The 24,959-nt window shown below is 43.8% G+C and overlaps 1 protein-coding gene across 4 annotated transcripts in view; it reads right to left on the bottom strand.

Annotated features, from left to right (window-relative positions):
• The window catches only part of LYPD6B (LY6/PLAUR domain containing 6B), a 149,632-nt gene that overhangs the window by 42,643 nt on the left and 82,030 nt on the right, over window positions 1-24,959 (bottom strand). The window contains exon 3 of one of the 4 annotated variants that reach the window (XM_016205605.2): window positions 15,834-16,067. The exons of the other annotated variants lie outside the window; for them this stretch is intronic. The gene's annotated coding sequence lies outside the window, so the exon portion shown is untranslated. The remainder of the gene's footprint in view (window positions 1-15,833; window positions 16,068-24,959) is intronic. 4 annotated transcript variants of the gene reach the window in all.

The raw sequence follows: 24,959 nt of genomic DNA on the forward strand, positions 1-24,959 counted from the left end.
AAAAAGGAGACACTGAGGATTGTGAGAAAGTTGCTGAAGTGCCTGCTCCTGGGGGCTGGAGCTGGTGGCTGCCATGCAGGTGGATAAATGCGCATTCTAACCATTTCAAAGGCCTTCTCCGGCTCAGCCTTCCCTGCCTGGAGCTAGCCTAGGGCAGAGTTATATTTTTTTAACTCCCTTTCTGTGTTTATTGTTAAGTAATCACCTTCACTGCTAGGAAAAAAAAAAAAAACAGGGGCTTACACAAACTTTCAGATGTTGTCGTCCTACAATCTTGGTCATAAAATCAACAAGAAAGGGGAACAATAAAACCCAGCAACCACAAGGAGAGTCAAAACTGCAGCAGATCCAAGGAAATACCATGTCTGAACCATCCACTCTGGGGATGAGGTGAGTGAACCTCTCCTCGGGAGGCGCAAGGACTTCTTTCTGTGTGCACTCGAGGACTCTGCTGTGAACCACCGGTTTTCTAAGCGCACAAAGTCACCCTGCTCTCCACCATCTCAGAGGCACAGCTGCCTCCCACCTCGCACCCCTCCTCCACACACAGATCATTTCCTTCTCCTGGGTCCCACCAGTTCCCCAAATAGGCCACGTTAGCCAAAGGCAAAGCAGACTAATGTTGATGACTGAGAATCAAAGGTGCAGGCTCTGGTCGTCCTGGTCGACCAGCAGGAGGGAGTGAAAGGGGGATGGCCTCTTGGCCAGATCCATCACAGGAAGCAATTACATTTATGATTATGGCCGGGAAAGAACAGCCCCAAAGGCTTCAGGAACAAAGGACGCTTCCTGCTTGTGTCCTGTCCTCTCATTCCCTCGTAAAGGCAGGCGAGCTGTTCAGTGAAGCACTGTTGGGAGAATCTCTGCTGCAGAGACCTGCCTGTCAGGTTTTTGTGCCTATGGCAGGGGATAAACTGTCCTGTCTGGTTTGAACAAGAAAAGAAAGCAAGCATCCAAAAAGGAAAAAGTCCTTCATGTAGGCAGGACAGGATTATAAACTCTTCCAGATGAGCTAAAGGGAGAGATTATAAAGGTAACAGAGTTTCCACTAGTGGGAGGAAAGCAGCCCTAGTGTTTCTTGCTTGACAGTCAAGAATCCTGGCCTTCGGGGAGAGTCCTGGTGTGGGAAGGGGGGAGGTGAGGGAAGGGCCAGGACAGCCAGCCCTCCGGTGGGGCGGTGCACAGCCAGACGGCCTAGCTTCCAGCTCAGATTCTAGCTGGAGATCACTGGGGTGAACATGCAGGTTCTCATGGATCCAGAAGTGTGGCAAAAACCTCCCATCAGTGGAAACAGTCACTGAGTCAACACAGGAGAGCAAGGATGTCAGAACAAGAGAGCTAGCTGGCTAGCTGTGCAGTTAAGAGACAACAACGGGATTTGGTGGAGAAGACACGCCAGGTGGCTAGAATGACTGCCCGTAAGTCTTAGACTTCAGTACATGCTTCACTCCCCTCAAACTGAGGAAGGGCCTGTGGGCCCATTACTAAGACATTGGTGCCAGGGGTCACTCCATCTATGTCAGTAAAAGTTGTCACTTTCCTTAGTGACAAATCACCTGCCACTACCTGGAGAATGGACTGAATTTAGTTCTGCAAATGCTGCATGAAGGAGACTATTAACTCCCCTTTAAACGAAAAGCTAAATGACCACAACATTTTCTTTGGAGCTGAGGCTTTCTGATGACCTGAAGCCAAGAACATTAGGCTGCCTGAAAAACTAGGGAGGACATTATTAAATATTCCCATTCTTTAAACACCAGCAAAAGAGCAGAGTAACACCGTGACAATGACCATGACCATGACCATGACCATGACCAGACACACCCACACATTTACTTCCAGGAAAATTACTCTCTGTTGCATGAGTTCACACGTGTCTTTACTATCTCCAATTAGGGTCTCCTACAATGTGATCAGCCCCATTTTTGGCTACATGGGTGTACCCCAAAAGGCTTAGTGTCCCTCTCCAAATAGCCGATCGCCTGCCTCTCAAAAAACTACATAGTCCAAGCAAAGACTCTGCTCAGTGTCAAGAAAAATTAGTTTCCATTAACTTGAGAGGCATTTGGGGTTAATGCACAGATGCTGGAGCCAGTATGCCTGGGTGAAATCTCAGGTCTGCCACATTGATATTGGGGGAAGTTACTTAACCTCTCTGTGCCTCAGTTTTCTCTCCCATAAAATGGGGATAAAAATAGTACCTACTCATGAGACTTTGTAATGACCAAATGCATTATGATATGTAAAGAACTTAAAACAGTGCTTGGCATATAGTAAGAACAATATTGATATTTGCTGTTATTATTCCTATATTATTATATTCTGGGGTATGTTACATAAGACCTCTGTTTTACAAACTGCTCTCAGATGGGCTGACAGCACCATCCCTACTCCAAGAAAGATTAAAGGCAAAATAAAATAATTCTAAAATAAAGTAATTTCAGACTGCTTTCATATCCAAGTTAAGATCCTATGATAAATTTTAAGTGGCCATGAATTCTTTGCAGCTATTCCATTAACAGGTGAAGTCTATTTTCAGCCCCCTCCCCTGTGGGCTGGCCCTATGATGTTCTTTGACCAATAGAATGGACAGTTCCTGCTCTGGTCTTCTTGCTGGAGAGCTCTGTCAGGTGAAGGATCCTGAGCTAGCCTATTGGGGAATGAAAGCTAATGACAGAGATAAGTTATCCCAGCTGAGGTCCCCTGGGTCACCAGACACAGCTGAATATGGCAGCATGAGTGACCCCAGGGGAGACTGGCAGAGCCTGGCCCAAATTGCTGACCCATAGAATCATGAGCAAATAAAATGATTGTTGTTTTAAGCCACTAAGTTTGGGTGGCGTGTTATTATGCAACAAGAGATAACTGCTACAGAGCCCTAAACAGATGAGGCTTTTATATTAGTAGCATTTCAAACACACACGCACCTCAGTGAAACCAGGTCACTTGTCTCTTTGCCAGCGGGTTTACCAACCACCACATGGTGCCTCCAAGTTCTCATCTCACCCACCTCCTGGCCACCCAGTTAGGCCACTGCTGTCAGCATTATCAACCTGGGAAAAGCTAAGACTAATGATCAGATCTGGGGAGGTAGAGGCAAGCTTTCTGTGCCAAGGTAGGTGCCAAGTTAGGTCTCTACAGGGAACGGGGGCGGTGTGGGAACACATGATCATTTTGTCCTTTTAAGCTATGATAACTATAGGGCCAGAAATAGCAAGATTTGGCTTCCTTGTTAGTCGCTTTATACCATGGGTCTTAAATATTGCACAATGAAGTCAGTAGATACCTACAAGGCACAAGCAAACCAATTCAAGGTCAGCACCACCAGGTGAAAATCAGGGGGAACCATCAGAACCAAAAATATAATCTTCATGGCCCAGATATGAGGCTCCAAGAATGCAGGAAGCCCCAAAAGCCTTTACTTTTTTCTGCTGTTCACAGCAAGAAAATGACACATTGTACACACTACACATAGTACAGGTAAAACATACCAAGTTCCATAGATCAGTGTTCTTTTGTCTGTAACATGTGGGACCAATTGGTAATCATCTTTGTAGGAAAATCCCTCTGAAATATGTTATGAGAGACTTTGGAGGCTTAAAAGTCCCTGTGTAGAATAAACAAAGTCACCACATCTAAATGAAACAATCTTATTAATTTGATAAATTGGATCAGCCTTAGTGCTAAAGGTTCTTAGACCAAGACCAGTAGCATCTGTTGTGCACATATTTGCTTGTTTGTCTCGTATTTGTACTATCTATTCTGTAGGTATGTGGGCATGGGGAGAAGGTGGGGGCGCACAGAAGTGGAGAGGGCAAGAATTATAGAAAAGACACTACACCTCTGAAGAGTTTACAGGTCTGGTCATCTTGAAAAACTAAATTCCCTGCTTAAAGCAACTCAGAGTAACCCAAGCTGAGTGCCACCAAAATTGCTGCATCAATTGAACTCATCAGGTTATAAATCAAGAGAGTTCAGAAAACTCCTGATTTCATGGGATTACAGAGCTGACTAGATGTGAGTGGTCCATAGATGAAGACGCAAAACTGAAGTAATCAGAGCTCGGGTTAAGGTTAGGACTTGCAGCTAGTTTCGGGGCACAGCCACATCTGGGTCTCTTGGGCGCCAAGCCAGTAGGACTCCTGCCAAACCCCATATAGACCCCACTGATGATACAAGGTGTTTACAGTGTGAGGGAACCTAGACACCCCACAATTCCAGCTCAGCTCAGCAGACAGAAACTGGCTATCTGACATAGTGAGCAGAAGCTCTGCAAGCATCACAGGGGAGCAATTCGAGGATACAGCTTCTTGTGGAATCAACTTAAGGGCCCTCTAACCATACACAGTAGCCATTATGGAAGCAAAGGCACAAGAAAATACTTGTTAAATTTAAAATTCAAAACATAAACATATGGTAACTATGTGAACAAACTATACACAAGGGGAAAGTCAGCAGCAAAGCATACCAATGTGTTCATGACGTGTAGCGTTGGCATCTTTTCAAACTGGGTGATTTTTAGTCTTCATTATTTTCTCTATATTCTCTATAAGCCAAATGCTCTTTCACAATCTTGAACTACTTATACATTTTTTAATGTTTTGGCTACATCTGTGCAGAAGAGACAAAATGTCAATGGTAGGTGGACAGAGGGCAAAGGGCATGTGAGCAGGGACAAGTGTGAAAGACGAGTGGAATGCCAGCCGTAAAGACCCGCACGTGGGTCAAGGCTGGGGCATGGTCGACCCCAGGCTGTGCTGTTCAGTCAGTTACATCCCCATCTGCCCCTTTTTAGCTTGGCTGTCTTACTTTGAGCAATTTACCTAATCTCTTTAATCCTCAGTTTCCTCAACTGTAAAAGGCAGATATTAATAGGACCTTCCTCATAGGGATACTGTGCAGATTAAGAAAGAATAGTGCATATAAAATGCTTAGTCTAGTGCCTGGCAGAAAGTAGGAGCCAATAAATGTTAGCTGTCGTGATGGTGGTGACAGAGATGGTTAATATTAGAGTTATTATTTTTTATTACCATTGTTATCATCATTATGACTATCATTATGACGATGATAATGTTCCTAACACTGTGTTTAACACTATAACTAAAAAGGCGTTACATTTCCTTGCTTTGGAAGATCACCCAGTGCTCTCCATATGTCTCACTGCTGGACCATCACTTCTCTGATCTACATATACTTCAGGCATATTAATAGCAGACTCTTAAGTTGAAGGAACAGCTCGCACACCACCCAATATTCCCTGAGGGGTAACAGTGATGATAACACAGATTCCTACTTGTTTTCTTGGACCTAATTAGGGTAGTACAATATCATCCTTTAAAAAAGGCAAGGACTAAAGCATCTTAGGAGACATCTACAGAATACTGCTTTGTACTTGAAGCACATAATTAGCACTAACAAACACGGATGCTAATAATTCAATGTGCTCTTTAGACAAGAAACAGGAAGGTAAACAGGGCCTGGGCCCCATCAGCTCACAATCTCAGACAACTTCCTTTGGAGGCTGCCTCCTTCACCCATCAGATGCAAGGTGGGAGGTCTGTTTGCAGGGCAAAGGGCCTCTGGGCTGGGAGCTGAGAGCCCACGCCAGGGAGATTACTCAGCAGACCAGCCTTACATCCCTGAAGCCTCAAAAATAAATTCCTTGGCCTTGGCAGCCTGACTTCAGAAAACCAGATCTCGGATTCAGTTTTTTCACTGGGAAAATGGAGACATGCCCAACAACTGAACCTGGTCAGCCTGTGTATTAAGCACCACACCTAAACCAAAAGGGCAAAATTAAGTAAAAAGCAGTGATCAGTAAACACAACTTTAAATGTGCTCACATCGATGCCGTTGCCTCCTCTCTGTTGGAGCCACACTCTTATCCTACTTTAGATCAGGAAATATTTTCCAATCCTTAACACTTAAATGTCCTCTAATCACGAATGCTCGGTAATCAGTGCATATGCTTACTAAGTAGAGTTAGCAACGTATTTCACTTGACACGAACACTTGAGCATCACTTCCCACTCCCCAGATATTCTCACCCCCCTACCTGGGGCCATTACTCTAGGAGGTTCTCTTTTAATTGACCAAATTAGTATGTGTGAAGCAGAGACGTCTTTGATCCACTGATCATCCCCTAAGCATGACTCCCTCCTTGGGTTCACCAGAAATGGAACTAAAGCCAAACCAGGCTTTGAAACGCCAGGACCACAGTGAGCAGGGAAGGGTTAGAATGGGATAGAAAGCCTGGAGCACTACCAAGGAGATGGGCTAAAGACAGAGTCCCAAGACATCCAAGAGTACATGTGGATCCCTGACAACCTGATCCAAAGCGTCCAAATGAAACACCGAGGGTCATCCGGAATCACTTAAACTCTTACCTTGAGAGAGAGCGTGGTGGCTGTCAGACTCCTCTCCAACAGTGAAGAGGTCTGTGCCCAGAGGAATAACTGCCAGCCAACCAAAGATAAAAAGGCAGGTAAGCGCCAGTGTGGAAGAGGAGCTACATTCCTGAACAACTGGAATGTTTTCTCACAAAAGGCAGGTGTCCGGGTGCTGGATGACTTTGCAGAGAAGAGTAGCAATATAACCAACTGAACAACAAGTGCGTGAAATCCCCGGAATCAAGTCAGGCACTGCTGTTGAGGTTACAGAGAGTGAGTTAACCTTCTACTAACATGCACCTGGGCCCAATCTAATTGGGAATGGTAATAATTGGTGAAATCATATACCTCATCACATCCCTCCACAAAAATGGCTGATTAGCAAGGAGCTGGCAGAACTCCGCATAACACTGACATACATCAGGGTATGCTGGCAGGTCAGCACATTCACACATACAACGCATCCACACACAATGCAGACTCTATGCCACTGAACCAACCCTGCCTTGGAAGGCGGCCCTACCAGCTGATGAAATAATGACAGCATGAGACTTGAACCTAGTGGGGAGGTGGAAGGGAGTTGGAAACTTTTTCTACATGCACTCAAATAAGCAAATGGAAAAGACAAGTACCAGTTATGTCCAGTTTGTAAAAATTCTATTATATATTTATATCTCTACCTGTGATGGTTACTTTTATGTGTTTAATCAACTTGGCTGGGGCTATGCTACCCGGTTGTTTGGTCAAACACTTCTAGGTATTGCTATAAAAATATTTTTTAGATGTGATTAACTACTTTGAGTAAAGCAGATTATCATACATCATAATGTGAGTGGGCCTCATCAAGTCAGCTGAGGCCTTAAGAGTAAAGACTGAGATCCCTCTGAGTCTCCAGCCTGCTGGCCTGCCCTGCGAATTTCAAACTGGCCAGCCTTCACCTCATGTGAGTCAATTTCTTAAAATCAATCCCTTTCTCTCTCTCTCTCTTTTCACACACACATATACATACATATATACATATATACATATAGATATTACATATATATACATCCTATTGGTCAGGGTATACCTTCTAATGTCAAAAAAAAGGATGAGTTGGCTCATCCCTTAAAGAAGGAACCATTAAAGAACATTAAAAAAAAAGAGGCCATAAAAGTATGAGGAAAAGTTAGTCCACAGAACTGTATGTTATAAAGTACTAAACTATTACTTGATATGGTTGATAAATTGGGTTCTGAGCATCTTAGTGGCCAAAGCAAAGAAGAAAACAGACACAAGATAATCACATTGACTTTAAGATAAAATACAATGTACGTATTTCTCCATAGTATTAGCTTTTTTTGTCATTGTGAAATTTCTCCCGAGGTGTTAACCTTCCCTTCCTTGGTTAAATTCTCAAAGTATCTTTTTTCAGGGGGGAAGTAATAATTAATAGTGCCTCTGAGTGTACACGGTAAAAAGTTTCCTGTAAAGCTTCTTGTTGCTTCCCTCAGGGTGAGATGTGAGGCCCAAGCATAGATCAACGAAGTGATTTAGCAAGGCCAAAATGGCACCCAAGCACACAGCAATTGATCATCTGGCTTGATCCAGGGATAAAAATGAAAATTTTTGCAAGAATCAATGAACTCCATTTCCTATGAGATATTTCCCAGAAATATGATAATTTCTCCCAACAAAAAGCTGGGTGGCAATCAGGCTACAACTGTCTAAGACTTTGGTCTCAGTAAAGGTTTTTCTTTGTTGCTGACGAGAGGCAGATCCACAGAAAAACTGACCTCAGAAGGTTTATATGCTCAAGTTTAAGTTTATATTTTCGCATTTGTAGAAGTCATATACCCTTCCTGCATTAAAATCAAAATTTTAAATGCTTTTTATGGCATAATATAAAATTCACCATTTAACATTTTAAGTGTACAGTTAAGTGGAATTAAGTATATTCATAGTGTTACACAACTATCACCACTATCCATTTCCAGAGCTTTTCATCATCTCAAACAGAATCTCTGTACCCATTAAACAGTAAGTCCCCATTACCCCCTTCCCTTAGCCCCTGACAACCACTATTCTACTTTCTGTCTCTATGACTTTGCCTATTTGAGGCACCTCATATAAATAAAACCATATATTTGTCCTTTTGTGTCCATATTTCACTGAGCATAATGTTTTCAAGGTTCATCCATGTATCAGAATTCCATTTCTTTTTATGTGTGAATAATATTCCATTGCAAGTACATACCACATTTTGTTTATCCTGGAATCAATTTTTAGCTAATTAATTAACAAATAATTATCATATATATACAATGTGAAAAGTTCTACTTTTTTCAATATTAACTTTATTCTAAGAACCATGTATAAGAGGCAGAAAAGCTACTCCGCAAGGAACCAATTAATTGTATAAATCCCACTTTCAGAATAGGTAGCTGCAGTAAGAAAACTGAAGTCTATTAAACAATTTTTCTTCCCTAAGGGTTAGGTAAATCTGGTCCAAATCTTAATTAATGTTCTTCACAGTTAAAGCTGAAGTGAGATAAGAATATCCCCACTGTGTGGAACTCTTCATGTCCTGGTGCCTAAAGCTTAAGTGTGGTTCTTGACCCTTGACCCCGTGATAAGAAACTTCCATCAACACAGCTGATGTCAAGAAGTCAGAGAAACTGCACGATCATAAAGCACTGCTTCCTATCCTTGCAGATAAAATAACCAGACGAAATCAACTAGAAAAGTATGTCTCGCCCTAACCGGCTGGCTATCCATAAGCTTCTCCTTTACTGGGCATATAAATAAGGTAACCAGCCTTCTATGTGGAAACATGAGTCTTAAGATAAACACAGCTCCTCTCCACCAAGACAACTGAATAGTTGAAAGAGAAAGCAAGAAGCTGCACTCTACTCTGGTTTTCATCTTCAGAGTGTATAAAAGGCACAAAAGGGGCCCAGTGTGAGTATCAAAAGATGTACCCAGGAAGGCGATGAAAAACAATCAGTTTTGCACACTGGCAAGGGAACTGCTATCAAAATCAAGAGCTACAGAGAATTCAAGCCACTTTGTTCAGCATGAACTTCTCAGCTGGGAAGACCCTGTGGTCACTCCAAACTGTTAGCACACGGATGAGTTGAAGTTCATTTGCTAGTTTGGTGTGCAGTTAGCTGGGAACATGTCACCTAAACAACAAAAGCTGTTTTAGAAAATTATGGAAAATTTAGCCTTGAGCTCCTTCTGTATGCTTTTAAGACAGATTTCAAGAGCAAGAGTTTTTTCTTTTCTTTTTTTTTTGGATATAAACCAAATGAACACTGTTATGATTGTTCTTTTTAGTATGTAGTTAAGGAACCCACTGCCTCTAAAACAGTAGATGTTTCCATGGGTTTCAGAAACCGGCTCCCAACAGACTGAAACTAGGATGCTTATACAAAGGCTCTCAAATTAGACTAATCAGGAAACACCAAGTAACAAGGCACTCAGTTCTCTGTCCCATTCAACTCTTCTTCTCAGGGCACCAGTCGTACACATTCTGGAAGTGGATAGGGGCACAACGTGAGCACTAAAATTTTATCTGTGACAATCATAACCCTCCCAGTTGTGTTACATTCATTCAAGCCTTTCTGATGCACACACACCCTCAGAAACATTTCCCACGGCCTGGATCCATTCTCAAAGACCAGAACCCCAACAAGGCAATCAATCAGGCTTCATTAGTAGTTATAAAATTAAACTTGGACTTGGTACAATGCCAATTCCCTTCTGTTATGGGCTCACAACTGTGGACTTCTCGTTTCAAAATTTATATGTTGAAGTTCTAACCCCTAGCAACTCAGAATGTGACTATATTTAGTTATAAGGTCTTTAAAGAGGTAATTAAATTAAAATGAGGTCCTGCCCTAGCTGGTTTGGCTCAGTGGTTAGACTGTCGGCCTGTGGACTGAAGGGTGCCAGGTTCGATTCTGACCAAGGGCATGTACCTCGGTTGCAGGCTCGGCCCCAGTCGGAGAACGAGCGGGAAGCAACCACTCGATGTGTCTCTCTCACATTGATGTTTCTCTCCCTCTCTCTCTGTTCCTCTCTCTCTCTCTCTCCCTTCCACTCTCTAAAAAAGCAATGGAAAAAATATCCTAGGGTAAGGATTAAAAATAAATAAATAAATAAATAAAATAAAATAAAATAATAAAATAAAATAAAATAATAAAATAAAATATAATGAGGTCCTTAGAGTGGGCTCTAATCCAATATGACTGCTGTCCCTATAAGAGAAAATTTGGGCACAGTCATGTACAAGAGAAACATCAGGCGAAGACACAGGGAGAAAGCAGCCACCTGCAAGCCCAGGAGGGACACCTCAGAAGAAACCAACCCTGCTGCATCCTGATCTTAGGCTTCCAGCCTACAGAACTGTGAGAAGAGATATTTTTGTTGTTTAAACACCCAGTCGATGGTACAGTCCTAAATACTCAATACCCTCCCCTTTTTCTTTCTCCTCTGAATACCTGGTTCTCAGGAAGGAGTCTCTAACGGTTGCAGGGATGCTCTGTCTCCTACCCCCTCAAGGGCCTTGCTGCCATTCATTTCCTATCCCCAACCAGGATAATCTCAAAATCCAAAGAAAATGATGAGTAGAAACACCTCACAAATACCCTGAAGACCCCCTACTCCAAAACAGGGAACCACTGTCCCAAGGGCCCTGACCTCCACATTACGTGAACTTTCTCTGCCTTTCCCAAATGCTCTATGCTAACTAGAAGTCATCCTGCAAATAGCATCTTTGGGATACTGTTCCCAGAAACTGTCCTCATTTCTCATGCCTCAATACCTAGGGCTGGCTCAGATGCCTTCACCAATCTCTGTTCCCTCCCTTCCTAAAGAGAAAAGTAGGAGTTACAAGCCTCAGTGTCCTGCATGTTACTGAATTAAGTCTGGAGCTAGAGATTAATGGGGATAAAAGGACCCCCAGTTGTTCAGAGACTTGAATCACAAGTAATTACTTACTCTTTCACTGAAAAAGTTCATACATGAGCGCTGACTGCTGTCCTCTGTTAGTGCTAAGAGCCACAAACATCATAGTTTAATTTGCATGCTCTCCACAGATAATGTTTGGCCTATGGCACAGGTGGGTATTAGGCCTGGCTCCAAATGCTATGACTTGAAGGGGACTACACTGGATTCAGAGGGGGACCATAGCAAGATGGACTGTTGGAGGTAAATCACAAGGGACAGTGGTGACACAAGGGATCACTCAGCTTGTCCTAGTGTCCCAACTCCATCAGTCTCCTCAAACTCTTCAGTGTTGCTCATGCCACCTCCACAAAGCCAACACAAGCTTGGCACAGCTTTGCCTAGAAGCATCCAGAAACAAATGTGAAATCTCCTTTTAGTAGAGGTAATGCCCTCGAACACTCCTGGGGTCAGCAAACAAGGCCCCTGGGTCCTCTCCAGGCTACAGTGCTGAGCTGGGGGTTCTTGTCCAGGGCACAGTCCAGTAGCAGGGGATCACTGACACTCAGACTAACACTCATGCCTGCCAAGTCCCAGTCCACGGAAGAGAAAGGAGAGCAGACTAATGCAATTAGCCCGGCAAATGGGAACTTGTCAAGCCATTTAGATAACACAGTACTTGGATTTATTCAGTTCCCATTACTGGAGGGTCATTGTGCTTCCACCCCCTGCTGATTCTGGGGGCCGAACAGCATTTTCCTCGCAAGGATGCAAGAAAAAACGGTGATTTCTCAGCCAACAAATTCCAGGGCTCTGTGGTTAAATCAGCATGCATCATACATCAAGCCACGGGTAATTTGACTTTAGGAATCTAGAGACACACCCTGTTGAGTGACTTTGTCACAGAATCTGAAACTCAGTGATGAATTCTGAAAAAATTCAAGTATCCAATTAATAAAAAAATAAACTAAGATTCCTTATCCAATTCAATCTTCCTTATACTTCTTAGCAACTGATCACATATTTGCCTTGCTAATGGTTTTGTTTCAGTTACTGAGCTGTGAGCATCTCAAGAGTCCATGTGGAATCTTACTCTTATATCTTCTTCCTGTGCCTAGCACAGTGCAGAACACAAAAAAGAAACTCAGTTAAGGCTCAATTAACTGATTGCTTCTTGCTTTTGCAATATTTTTCCCTGTAGGGAAGCAAAGCCACTCTACCCGCCTCATATAATCAACAGCACAACTCCTTCCTTCCTTGGCCCCCACCCCTCACCAACTAACATCAACAACAGGCTCTTCACAGTGAATGAGCCTGGTGAGTCCAGTGGATCACACAACACAACAAAGCTACAGATGGAGCTTCAAGGTTGGTAAATTATTGTCCTGTTTTAAAATCTGAGCATATCTGTATGTTTCCTAGGACTGCCATAACAAATTACCCCAAATTTAGTGGCTTAAAACAATGGTTTGTTCTTTCACAGTTTTGAGGGCCAGAAGTCCAAAATCAAAGTGTCAGAGGGGTTGGTGCCTTCTGTAGGCTGTGAGGGACAATCTGTCCCATGCCTGTCTCCTGCTAGTTTCTGGTTCCTCCCAGTGTTTCAGCTTATAGCTACATAATTCTAATCTTAGCCTCCGCCTTCACATGCTCTTCCTGTGTCTTTGTGTCAAACTTCCATCTTCTTTCTCTTATAAGGAGACTGGTCATCTGACCTAGGGCCCACCCTAAATCCAAGATTAGCTTATCATGAGACCCTTAACTTAATTACACCTTATTTGGAAATAAGGTCACATTCACAGGTACTGGGGTTAAGATTTAGATACATCTAGTTTGGGGAATCCTATTCAATCCATTACAATATCCAAAACCAGGACACATCATCTTTACCACAAAGCCCTCTCCTTTTCCCAATGCTCTCCTTCATATTAATAGACTCACTTCCCAGTGAGGCCCAGGCTGAACTCTTCAGGTCATCTTCAAGGGTTCTCACCCTGTTGCTCCCCAACTCCAATCAGCTCCATAATCTACAGTAATGAAGTTGGATCAATTCTATGCAACAGAGCTGCTCAAGCCTGTCTCCTCCCTGCCATGCTGGCTGCCTGACCACCCTGGCCCCAGCTTGGATCACCTGTTTTGAACCAGGTCATGACTTCCTCTTTTCTGTTCTCCCAGCTTCCTTTTCTGACCCTACCATCTGTTGATGTCTTAAACAGAGCTCAGCCATGCCACAACCATGTCCACAAACTTTCAGTGGCCTCTAACCAAGTGAAGCCCAATCTCTTTATAGCCCAGCACCTGGGTCTACTAGAATGAGTCTCAAACCTTCTCCCAGACTTATTTTCCACTGTTCCCTTCCATTTAGTCCAGGCTTTGGTCGAAGTAAATCACTGACTGTTCTTAAATACATCCTCAAAGACCTCTAAGTCTTTAGGTCCCTCTGCCTGGGATTTATTGATTAATCCAACAAACTTTTGCCTTAACTATGTCTCCTTATCAATATCTCACACAGAACAGCTCAACTCAAAAGACAGCTCATTTGTAAGCCTTTGTCCAGTTTCATCAGCCACGATGGCTTCCCCCTTCTTTTGACGTCCAACAGCCTGACAGACAGACAAGGCATTCTTGTTCCCTCCCCCCCATCAGAGACTTGAACACTTGTCATCAGCCTCATGACAGAATCTGGACAGAATTCTGCTTTACTCGTGTACATCCCCCATAACCTCGCACAGTGCCTTCATACAACATGGGCTTAGAAATATCTGATCGATAAAATATACATCAAGTAAGTAAATAATACCGTCCTTGTCTGCACTCAGTTTACATTTGGGGAAGGGGAAGATGAAATAAGCACAAAACTGAGTAAGGACGACCCATATCATCATATTATGAGCATCGTAAGAGACGTATAAGTGGAGTTCTGTGGGAAGAACAGAGCAGAAAGCTTTTGAAAGGGGTGAAAGCTTCCTACAGGAGGTAAAACTTAAGCTAGATCTTGAGAGATAAACACTATTTTGATGAGCAAAAGGTGGGGGGGTCAGGGAAGAGAAAATACAGAAGAAACAGCATCTGCAAGAGACACAGAGCCAAGGGAAAGCAAATGGTATTTCCCAGGCTCCATGAAGAGCAGAGGTTTCTGGCCCACTGACTGTGTGAACGGTGATTACAGAAGGCAAGGCTAAAGAGGCAGGTCAGCATCTCGTATGCTATGCCAAGGAATTTTAAATTGACTCTGTAGGCTCCGGCAGGGTGGTTCAGTTGGTTGAAGTATCCTCCCATGCACCAAGAGGCTGAGGGTTAGATTCGCGGTCAGGGTACATGACAAGGTTGTGGGTTCAATCCTTGGTCAGGGGGGTATGGAGGCAAGCAATGGATATTTCTCTCTCACATTGATGTTTCTCTCTCCTTCTTCCTCTCTCTCTAAAAATCAATAAAAATATATCCTCAAGTGAGGATTTAAAACAATCCATTTAAAAAATAAAAATAAAATTGACTCTTTAGGAGATAGGAGTCATGGAAGGCTTTCAAACAGGTGTGATATGGTCACATCTGCATTTTCAGATGATCACTTCCATGGTATCACAGAAACTAAAACTGGATATGCATCAGAATCATCTGGAGAGACTCAAACTTGCTTAATATGGAGAGAAAAAGCACAAATAACAATATGACAATTCTCCATTTATAACAAAGTCATGTTGATGTTTTGCCATTTGGGCTTTAGAATGTTTAAGAGAAATAAACCACACCTGCCCTTGACTGTTCCCTTCCCCAAAATAAACACATCTCTTTGGTGAGTATCTTTATAACCCATGTTTATACAGAGAAAGAAATATGTAAGTATATGTATGTATCCATAACAACTTTATAGCATTACTATTTTGTGTTTAAATTATATAAATGATACACTTGTGAATATTGTTCTAAATCTGCTTTACTCACTGTGAAGCATCTTTAACAGCTCAGATTCCTGCATCCCACCCAGATCTAATTAATCACAATCCCTGAGTGGAAGCGTTTAGAAATATGCCGTGCTTTTTAAAAATGCCATTTCATTTTGATGTCACTAGATCCACATTTGGGAGTCAGTGGTGCAGAAGATGGACTAGAGAGAAGATAAAGCAGAGACAGGAAGAGCAGTAAGGACGTTTTACAATAGTTCAAGCAAGAGGTGGTGAGGCCCTAACAGAGGGTAGTAGTAATGGAAATTAAAGATGGGGGACAGATTCTGAGGCCCTGTGAGGATAAAAGCAATAGAACTTTGTAACTAATTGGATTCTGGGGTGAGAAAAAGTAGTAGCTAAGAAATGGCCCTAAGGATGTTAACTTGAGTGAGCTGGAGGACAGGGACACCATTAACAAAAATGGAAAGCATGGGAGGAAAAACGGGCTATGAGAGATGAAATTGATTTGGTTTTAGACATGTGATTTTGAGGTTTCAGCAGGATCTCTGTGTAAGTATCCCCAACAGGCATTTATACGTGCTGGACGAGATCAAGGGAGAAGGTCCGGACTCACCAAGTAGATCCAGGATCCCCCACTTAAAGCGAACACTGTGCACATGGACATGGATATGTCTGTTTCAGAAGAGGGAGAAGAGGGCCCAGGGCAGGTCCTTGAGGGTCATACATCTAGGGGAGGGCAGGCGAACAGGAGCAGGCTCTGGAGTGGCCAGAAGCAGGAGGGCCACTGGGATCAGGAAGCCACCAGAAGGATCAAGGGTCAGGAATCCACAGTGACCAGAGTGTGACACTGAAGAGAAAGACCAAAAGACGTCATTAAATTGGAGAATCGGGGACCTTTCAAAGGATATCAGCAATTATGGAAGGAGAAGTCAGAGGGTGGCATCGGTTAAAAACACCGGAAGCAGCAACATTAAACTACTCTTCAGTGTTGAAATGTGACGTCAAAAGGAACGATTACAGCCCTGGCCGGTGGCTCAGCTGATTGAAGCTTTGTCTTGTGCACCGAAAAGTTGTGGGTTTGATCCCCGGTCGGGGTGCATACAGGAGGCAACCAATTGATGTTTCTCTCTCACATCATTGTGTGTCTCTCTCTCCCTTCCTCTCTAAAATTAATGAAAATATATCCTCAGGTGAGGATTTAAAAAAAAAAAAAAAAAAAAAAGAATGGTTACAAAATAGTCTAGGGAACGTAAAGTACACCAGAGGGAATATAGTCAATGATATTGTAAAGCTATGTGTGGTGTCACATGGGTACTCAACTTATCTGGGGGACCACTACATAAGTTATATAAATGTCTAACCACGCTGTTGCACACCTGAAACTAATACAGTATTGAATGCCAACTGTAATTGGAAAAAATTAAAAAGAATGATTGAGGAATAATTATTTTAGGGTTTAGAACAGGAGAGTTGAACATGTAGAATGTAGGAAAGGAACCACAGGTAGAGAAGCTGAGAAAAAATGAAAAAATAAAAATAAATGAATTATGAAGGTCCTGAAGAAATAAGAGAAAACTGGACCAGGAAATAGGAAGACTTCCTGGTAAAAACAGCAGACCAACAACACATTTCTGCCCCCTCACTTCCCAAATCCCTACTAAGACTATTAAGTAGTTAGAACTATTAAATTGTAAAACTATTACCTTTTTCTGTACTAGGATAAAGAGGGCTAACAAGAGATAACAGCAGAGGAGAGATTTTGGAAAATATAAAGCAGAAGGACAAATGGTAACTTAGCTTAGGATATTCTTTGCTTTCCAACAGCTTGCAAAGTAGGATCCCAACAAGAGCAAACTAACTTGTTCTGTAGAATCCCTGAGGGGCTGGGTGCCTGAGGGTTTCAGGACACAACAGGGCAGGGATGGATCTTGACAGCAGAGAGATTACTTACTTAACAGCAGATAGAGCAAGTTATACCCAGAGGCTCTCCTCAACCCAGTGTAGCAGGGCATCTGATCCTACAGAAGATGAGGGCTTTGTCCTCTGAAAAAATTTCACAAGAGGATTCTCTGAATTCAAAGGCATCCAGCACCGTGGACCAGTGGGATGAAGTGTAAAACTGAACAGCAGCATCCAGCTACGGAACCACGTCACTTCTCCCTCCCCATTGTCCCTCACACCTGCCTCCCTCCTCTCTCCACCAGGAGACTGGACAATCCTCCAGGAAAACTAAGTATCCCAGACAAATGCCCATATATGCTCACTATCCTTCACCTACAGGAAAGCCCCACCTGTTCTCACTGAACTTACAGCCGAGCACAGCCAAGGATCAGACATCTGAGGAAAGCTTCCTACACAGGAGAGTGGAGCCAACAAAACAGATAAAGTCAAGGAACTCCGAGGCAATACAGAAGCCGAAGAGTTTACGGCAATCTAGAGGCTATCCACAATGGCCAGAGAGATATTTCATTTGGTCAGCACCATTACTTTAAAAATAAAAAAATCCACATAATAATCTGTATTTTTAACTTGTCCTGAAAAATCAAAAGATCTGGCAAGTCCAGACTCACATGGTAACCACATGTCTGCAGCCAAGAGCGAGAGCAAGAAAGAAATCGGCCAAGAGTGTGTGAGCCTGGACATTCTTCTGAGGAGAGGGTTCAGAGCTATTACTGGATTCACAAAAGGATCCATGACCCAGAAAGAGGTTAAGAGCCTTGAAACAGCCACTCTCTCTTCCTGTCCCGACAGTTTATCATCCTCTAAGTGTTTTGCCCTCTGCTCCTTCCACATCTATAGTTTGGCCAAGATCCATGTTTCACTCCTTTAATCTCTTTTCAGTCACTCCCTCCGGCCCTTCATCACCTTTATGACTCTTTTCTAAAGTCCTCCAATTTGTCCAAATCTCAGTGAATTTCTCTGGGAAGATGTAATGCACTTTAGAATTACTAAGCAAGAGTGCACCTAAAAGCTTTTAGAAGGAATGCCCACGGTTTGACATGTTAAATCCACTTCTCCCGTGCGGCTGCCCAGTTCAGAAAGGAAAAAATGCAGAGCACTGCAGGAAATGGGAGGAACTGGAGTCCTGCATCTAGATATTCCCTATTATTTCTTGTGCATTGACTCTATACAGATCAACAGGTAAAGAGAGGTCTGCCCTTGCAGCCATCTGAAATACCCTGGAGTAAAGAGAAAGAATCGAAACTACCCACAGCTCAGAACACATGACTACTGCCATCTCTGACTTGATTACGAAAAAATAAAAATAAACGCGCGCACACACACACACACACACACACACACACACACACACACACACACACACACACTGCTTCTATGTATAAATTTGTAATCAGCCAAGACTGCTCGGCCCAATCCCAAGGCTTCTTGCAGTCACATTGAAGCATCAGACAACCTGCTCTGACTGGAGGTAATCACAATCCATACATAAATTCCTGCCAAATCAGAATAAATTTAAATTGCCCTCAGAGCTTTTAAAGAGACAGAAAAGCTTGCCTTTCCGAGATACTTTCTCCTGGATTAATGAGTTGGATACCTCTGTTTTCCAGAAGCCAAACGTAACTTGGCAGTTGGATTAATAAAAGTTCTTTCTCAAACCACGTCACTGTAGGGTTTTTCCTTTGTAAGGTGTTTTGTTTTGAATGTGCAGAGCTTTGGGCCACACAACTCTCCCCAAGCCCCCAGAACCAGAGCAGGAGTACTGGGGCTTAGAGCACAGTAGGAAACACTGAGGACCTGGGGTTGGCATCCTCCTGGGCAGAGTCCTGGCCCAGGCTGTGTGGGAGAAGCCCTTCACCCAACCATCTTCCAGCATCACCATTTGTGGGATGGGACCTCAGGAGGAAGCCTGTATTCTACATTCAGTTCTAGAACTCCTTATGGGCAACTCGAGTTTCTTGCCCTACCTGACAATGCTGCTAAGAAACCTTAATAGATAATAGTCTAGAAAAAGCTCTGCAGCATTTGAAAAATGTCCCAGGGCCAGCAGATGAGTATGAGGGCCCCCCATGACCACCAGCCCCAAAGCCTCTAATGCCTCTTTTTGCTACGTCAGGGATTTTCCTGGAGTTGCTTTTTCTTCACCTACCCCAGCCTGGGGTTGTTAACATTTGGGTTTCACAGGAAGGGCTGCAGCAGCCAGAGTCCTGGCATGACAGCCTGAAGCTGAGAGGGTCTTCACTACCTGGGTCCTCTCCCCCGGGCCTTCCAAATTGTCTCTATTACCACACTTCTCTACTTACATCCCTCCAAAAAGTTTCCATTGAGCCTCAGAGAAAGGCGAAACCCCGCCTGGCTGGCGTCCCCACCTCCTTTCCCTGGGCTCTGTCTGCTCAGGTGACACTGGCCTTCTCTCATATTTGCTGTGCCCACCACACAGCCTACGGATGTGGTAGCCCCAACCTAGAAGGATCTCCCCGCTCTCCCTCTTGTGCCTATCTCCTACCTGTCCTTTGCGTTTCAGCTCACAGAGCCGCTGTGCCTGGAAAGCCTTCTGCATCCTATCTGTCTAACGTCACTCCACCTAACGAAGGCTCTCGGGCGGTCTACTTATCCCAGGAGCGCTGACCACGGTGCAGCTGTGCGCTTGCTGGTGCGACCGCGTGGTCAGTACCTGTCTCCCACGCTGGAGTCTCAGCTCTGCGAGAGGAGACACCGCACTGTGCCCGTTCACCCCCTGCATCAGCACTGGTGCGGCCTCGGGGCTTCGTGAATGTCGGGAGGATGCACTGAGGAAGGATGGGCACACAGTCTCAGTGGGACTGTCCTCCCACCCTGTTCTCTCGCGTCTTCACCTTTGCTCTTGTGTTTCTTCCCCTGAGAAGGCCCTCGAAGCGTGGGTCCCAGCTCCCTGGGCAGTCCTGAGGGGTGCAGGATGCCAGCCTGGAGTGCGGTAGAGTGGGCACGTCCTGGGATACAGCTTCGCCAAGGTGGAAAGGAGGTGGGAGTGAGGCCGCCAGGTAAACCCGCCCTCCTTTCTGTGCCCGAGGAACTGTTTCAAGGTGTGGCCCCCGCTCTTCTGGAGACAGATGTGGCCCTTCTCAGCTGGGGAATGGCGCTGGCTCAGGAAAGCGACCTGACCTGTCCTCCCCCATCCCGCTTCTCATCTTCCTCACCCTCACCATCCTGGGCGTCTTCTTCCAAATAAATTTTTTACACCTTAATCCTCTCTCAGACCCTGTGGTTCGGAGCATCCAGGCTGATGTCCCGTGATGTCCCTGCAGAGAAAGTGCACCTACGGCCCAATGCACAGGACTTTGAGAGGAACGTCCCGCTATATGTCGGAGAGCTACTGGCCTGGACTAAAGGGAACTCACAATCCCTCTACTTAATTCTGAGCTGGTCAAACCCCACCATCAGCAGTACTGATTTGAGTTTTGAGATACCCACTTTAAAACTGAATTTCTCAACATTTTTGAACGATGGACCACTTAGAGAATCTGAACCCTCCTCCCAGAAAAATGCACATGTGCCTCGGCTTGCTCTCAGTTGAGGGGTTCTCAAAGCCCTGAGGCCTATCCGTTGATTTCATGTTAAGAAACCCTGCTTTAGAGAAACAGACACAGAGAGGAACACAATGCATGGACAGTCACAGGAGAGCAACAGGAGCCACATTTTATACGGAGCAGGTGAAGGAGCGACTAACTCTTAAGGGGAAAAACAAGGATGGAAGATATAAAGGCTGGTGTATCTGAAGAGGAAAGAGATGTTTGTTCCTGTAGGATCTCCTTTCCTGGGGGTGTCGTCTCTGATTTCCCCAGGCAGATTTGGCTGTCCTTCCTCTGTGTTCCTGTAGCCCATGAGTATGTTGCAATTCAAACTCATAAAATACTAGGCCTTCAATCTAAGGGCCAAATAGGGGCTCCACTATGGCATGAAATGCCAAAAAAAAAAGTAATGCTGAGAGGCCCCACACCCATCCCTCTTTGCTTTGTAAAAACCATTCTCAGCTCACGGGTCACATAAAAACAGGTGCTGGACTGGCTTTGGAAAAGAGGCCATAGTTTGCCAGCCCCTGCACTAGACCACAACCCCTGATCAGTCCATCTCCACCCTCCCAGACTACAAGTTGGAGTCATAACTTATCTCACCCTAGGTCCCAGTTCTAACACAGTGCTGGATGCATAGTCAAAGCTTAATATATGCATGAATGAACCTTGCTAATCTTCCAGGACTGAGTTTAGGTGACACCTCCACGCAGACTTCCTTCATCCCCGGGTATAAACTGATTCCACCTCCCTGCAGCGCCCGCTGACTACTCTTAGGCACCTGGTTATGCCGTATATTGTGGTTGTCCCCCAACTCAGGTGACTTAAAATGAGCAGCTTAGACGGAAAACCAGAGAATCTCATTTCTTGCCAATTTTCAGGTTGGTTTTTCTTTCTTATGTCAAATAACCATTCACTATGGATTTCCATAAGCTAGCCTTTTAAAAGTCATATCAAAAGCAGGGATGGCTCCAAGAAATCTGTTAAATATTCTTACGCAGCTGTTCACATCTTAGCATTTAAGTAGTTATAACTGCAGTTGAGAAAACAGTTTGACCCTGTGGGTGTTATTTACTGCATCTGTGATGACTCTTCTTTCTGCTCCTCCAAAGACAGACAATTGGATGGAGATATCTGGGTTCAGAAACTACCAAGATTGAAACAAGTTTTTGTCACCCCACAGTTGATTTTCCTTGCCATTCTTTTGGGGTAAGGATGAGTGATTTAAGAAAACGTCATTTTGCAAATTCAGAAGGCAGATTTCTAAAATTATCAAACGGTATAGCCAAAACTTGGTGGTGCAGGTGGGGTTTTCCCTCATGTCCTCAGCACAGAAAGGCCAAGAGAACAGCCATTTCCCATGAATGTCGTTGCCCAGATCATAAACTCATTGGCATTTATATTCCTCAAAACAAGGTGGAATCAAAATTTACATACCAATAGCGAAGAAGCTTGGGTAGAAAAATGAAGGGACTTAAAGTGTTAATCATCTTGTTTCATATGGGGAAAGGTTACCAATTAAACTTTGCTGGAAAATAAATTAAAAATGAATATTAAAAAGAGGTAGTCTGCCCTGGCTGGTGTGGCTCAGTTGGTTGAGTGACGCCCCATGCAGCAGAAGGCTGCTGGTTCGATCCTGGCCAGAGCACATGCCCAGGTTTCGGGCTCTGTCCCGGTAGGGGGCATGCAGGAGGCAGCTGATCAATGACTCTCCCATTGATGTTTCTCTCTCTTTCCCCCCTTCTCCCTTCCTCTCTCTCTAAAAATCAATTAAAACAAGAGAGGTAGTCCATAAATTTAACATGGTATCCTAGTGAGATCCTGGGAAAGATAAAGAACAGTAGGTAAAAACTTAGAAAATCTGAATAAATATGGACTTTAGCTAATACTAATGTATCACTGCCTCATTAATTGTGACAAATGTACCATACTGATATAAGATGTTAATAGTGAACACTGGGCATAGGGTATATGAGAACCCTCTGTACCATCTTTTCAGCTTTTTAAAAAATCTAGATCTAAAGTTAAACATTTATTAATTTATTTTTAAAAAACAGGAGTACTCCCTAAAGAATTTTATATGTAGCTTATAATCAGGTGGGGAAGGAAAAGGTAAATATTTTAAATTTTTAGCCAGTCCAAGAGAATGCAGTAAATAAAAAAGGGAGTAGGGGTTGGCAACCAGAGTACATAGCAAACAAAAAAGCGGCAAAATTAAGGGCTGAGTTTTAAAGATACAGTATCTCTTGATTCTCTCACTAAACACTGGGCTGCCACTGTCCAACTCCCTCTCACTCCTAACTTTTTCCATTCGTATCCCAGGCAGCTTATCAGTGATCTGTGAGCCAATCTACCAATTTAAGAAATATTAACTGAGCCCGGGCGTAAGGCCCTCAGTAAGTGCTACGGGACCACATTCCCAGAAAAATCAAGGAGCTTCTTCAGCTATGCCTCCCCAGACCTCACACAGGCCCTGCAGCTCTTAGGTACTTAATAAACATGTGTGGAGATTGTCTGGGCGATGGCCTGGCTAGGAAATGAACTCACCCGGGAGCTCTTAACAAAGACCAGTGCTCAGAACCACATCAAGAGAGATTCTAATTTAACGGCTCTAGGGCGGGAGCCAAAACATCAGTATTTTTTAAAAGCTCCCCAGGAGGTTCGAACATGGAGCAGGGTTGCGTATATAGGGTGAGTCTATAAGACGAACTAGAGCAAACCATGCCTGAATGTTAGGGAAGCAATTACCGTTACAACAGTACAGATGTGGGAATTTCAAACCACATCACCATTTCCTCCCTCTCCAGCAGCGACCAATTCACTGTGCTTGTCTCCAGCAGCTGAAAGGTGCACAGTAGTCTGCTTTTAAGAGTTAAGGATATAAGGGGGGAAGAGAGGAATCACATAACCACCATGGTCTATTAGATGGTCAGTAGAAACGCTCCTTGTGAATTCGGAGAGCATTTTAGTCCTCAAAGAGGAAGGATATGTTCTGGAGAGAACTTTAAAAAAATATGTCGACCCTCTCTTCTCAACAATTTATAGAACAACTAGACGGAATGTCAGCAAGAATACAGAAGAATATAAAGAATAATACCATCAAGCAGCAGAATCTAATAGACATTTATAGAACACTCCACTCCCAAAATAGCAGAATACACACTTTTCGATTTCTCATGGAGCACAGACCAAGAGAGACCATATCGTGGGCTATAAAACAAGCTCCACAAATTTAGAAGAATTTATATCAACCACGGTATATTCTCCAACCACAATGAATCAAATTAGAAATCAATAACAGAAAGATAACAGGGAAGTCTCCAAACACTTGGAAACTAAACAATACACTTGTAAATAATCTATGGGTCAAAGACAAGGTCTGAAAGGAAATTTAAAACTATATTTAACTGAATGGAAATGAAAATACAATATATCAAAATACGCAGAACACAGATAACGCAGTGCTGAGTGAAATGTAGCGCTAAATGCCAACATTATAAAGCAAGAAATGTCTCAAATCAATCATCTAAGCTCCCACCTCCAGACGTTAGAAAAAGAGTAATATAAACCCAAAGCAAGAGAAGAAAGGAAATGATAAAGCTACGAGCAGAAGGCACACAGAGCCCCCTCAGGGAGCATCATGTGACCCCAGAGGCAGGGACGGGAGGGATGCAGCTGAGAACCGAGGAGCACCAAGGGCTGCCGGCAACCACCCGGAGCTCAGACACGAGGAAGGGCTCCTTGCAGGTCTCAGAGGGAGCACAGCCCTGCGGACGCCTCGATTTCAGACTTCTAGCCACCAGAACTGAGACAGTCAATCACTATTATGTGAGCCACCCCGTCGATGCTGCTTTATTCCAGCAGCTCTAGGAAACAAAATTAGTTTCCAGGGAGGTCGGAAAGGAAGAACAAGGAAAAACCTGGTTAATCCAACAGAAGGCAGATATTGTTTTTTAAAATAGCACATGAAAAAGGTTGTATAGAACAAATACAAAATAATGTAGCAGAGCCCGGCCGGGCGTGGCTCAGCGGTCGAGCACCGGCCTAGGATCCAGGAGATCGCGGTTCGATTCCCGGTCAGGGCACATGCCCGGGTTGCGGGCTCCATCCCCAGTCGGGGGCGTGCAGGAGGCAGCTGATCAATGACTCTCTCATCACTGATGTTTTTGTCTCTCTCTCTCTCCCTTCCTCTCTCTGAAATCAATAAAAGATATATTTTTTAAAATAATAAA

Source organism: Miniopterus natalensis, chromosome 8, assembly GCF_054644295.1.
Source record: "Miniopterus natalensis isolate mMinNat1 chromosome 8, mMinNat1.hap1, whole genome shotgun sequence".
Classification (NCBI taxonomy): Eukaryota; Metazoa; Chordata; class Mammalia; order Chiroptera; family Miniopteridae; genus Miniopterus; species Miniopterus natalensis.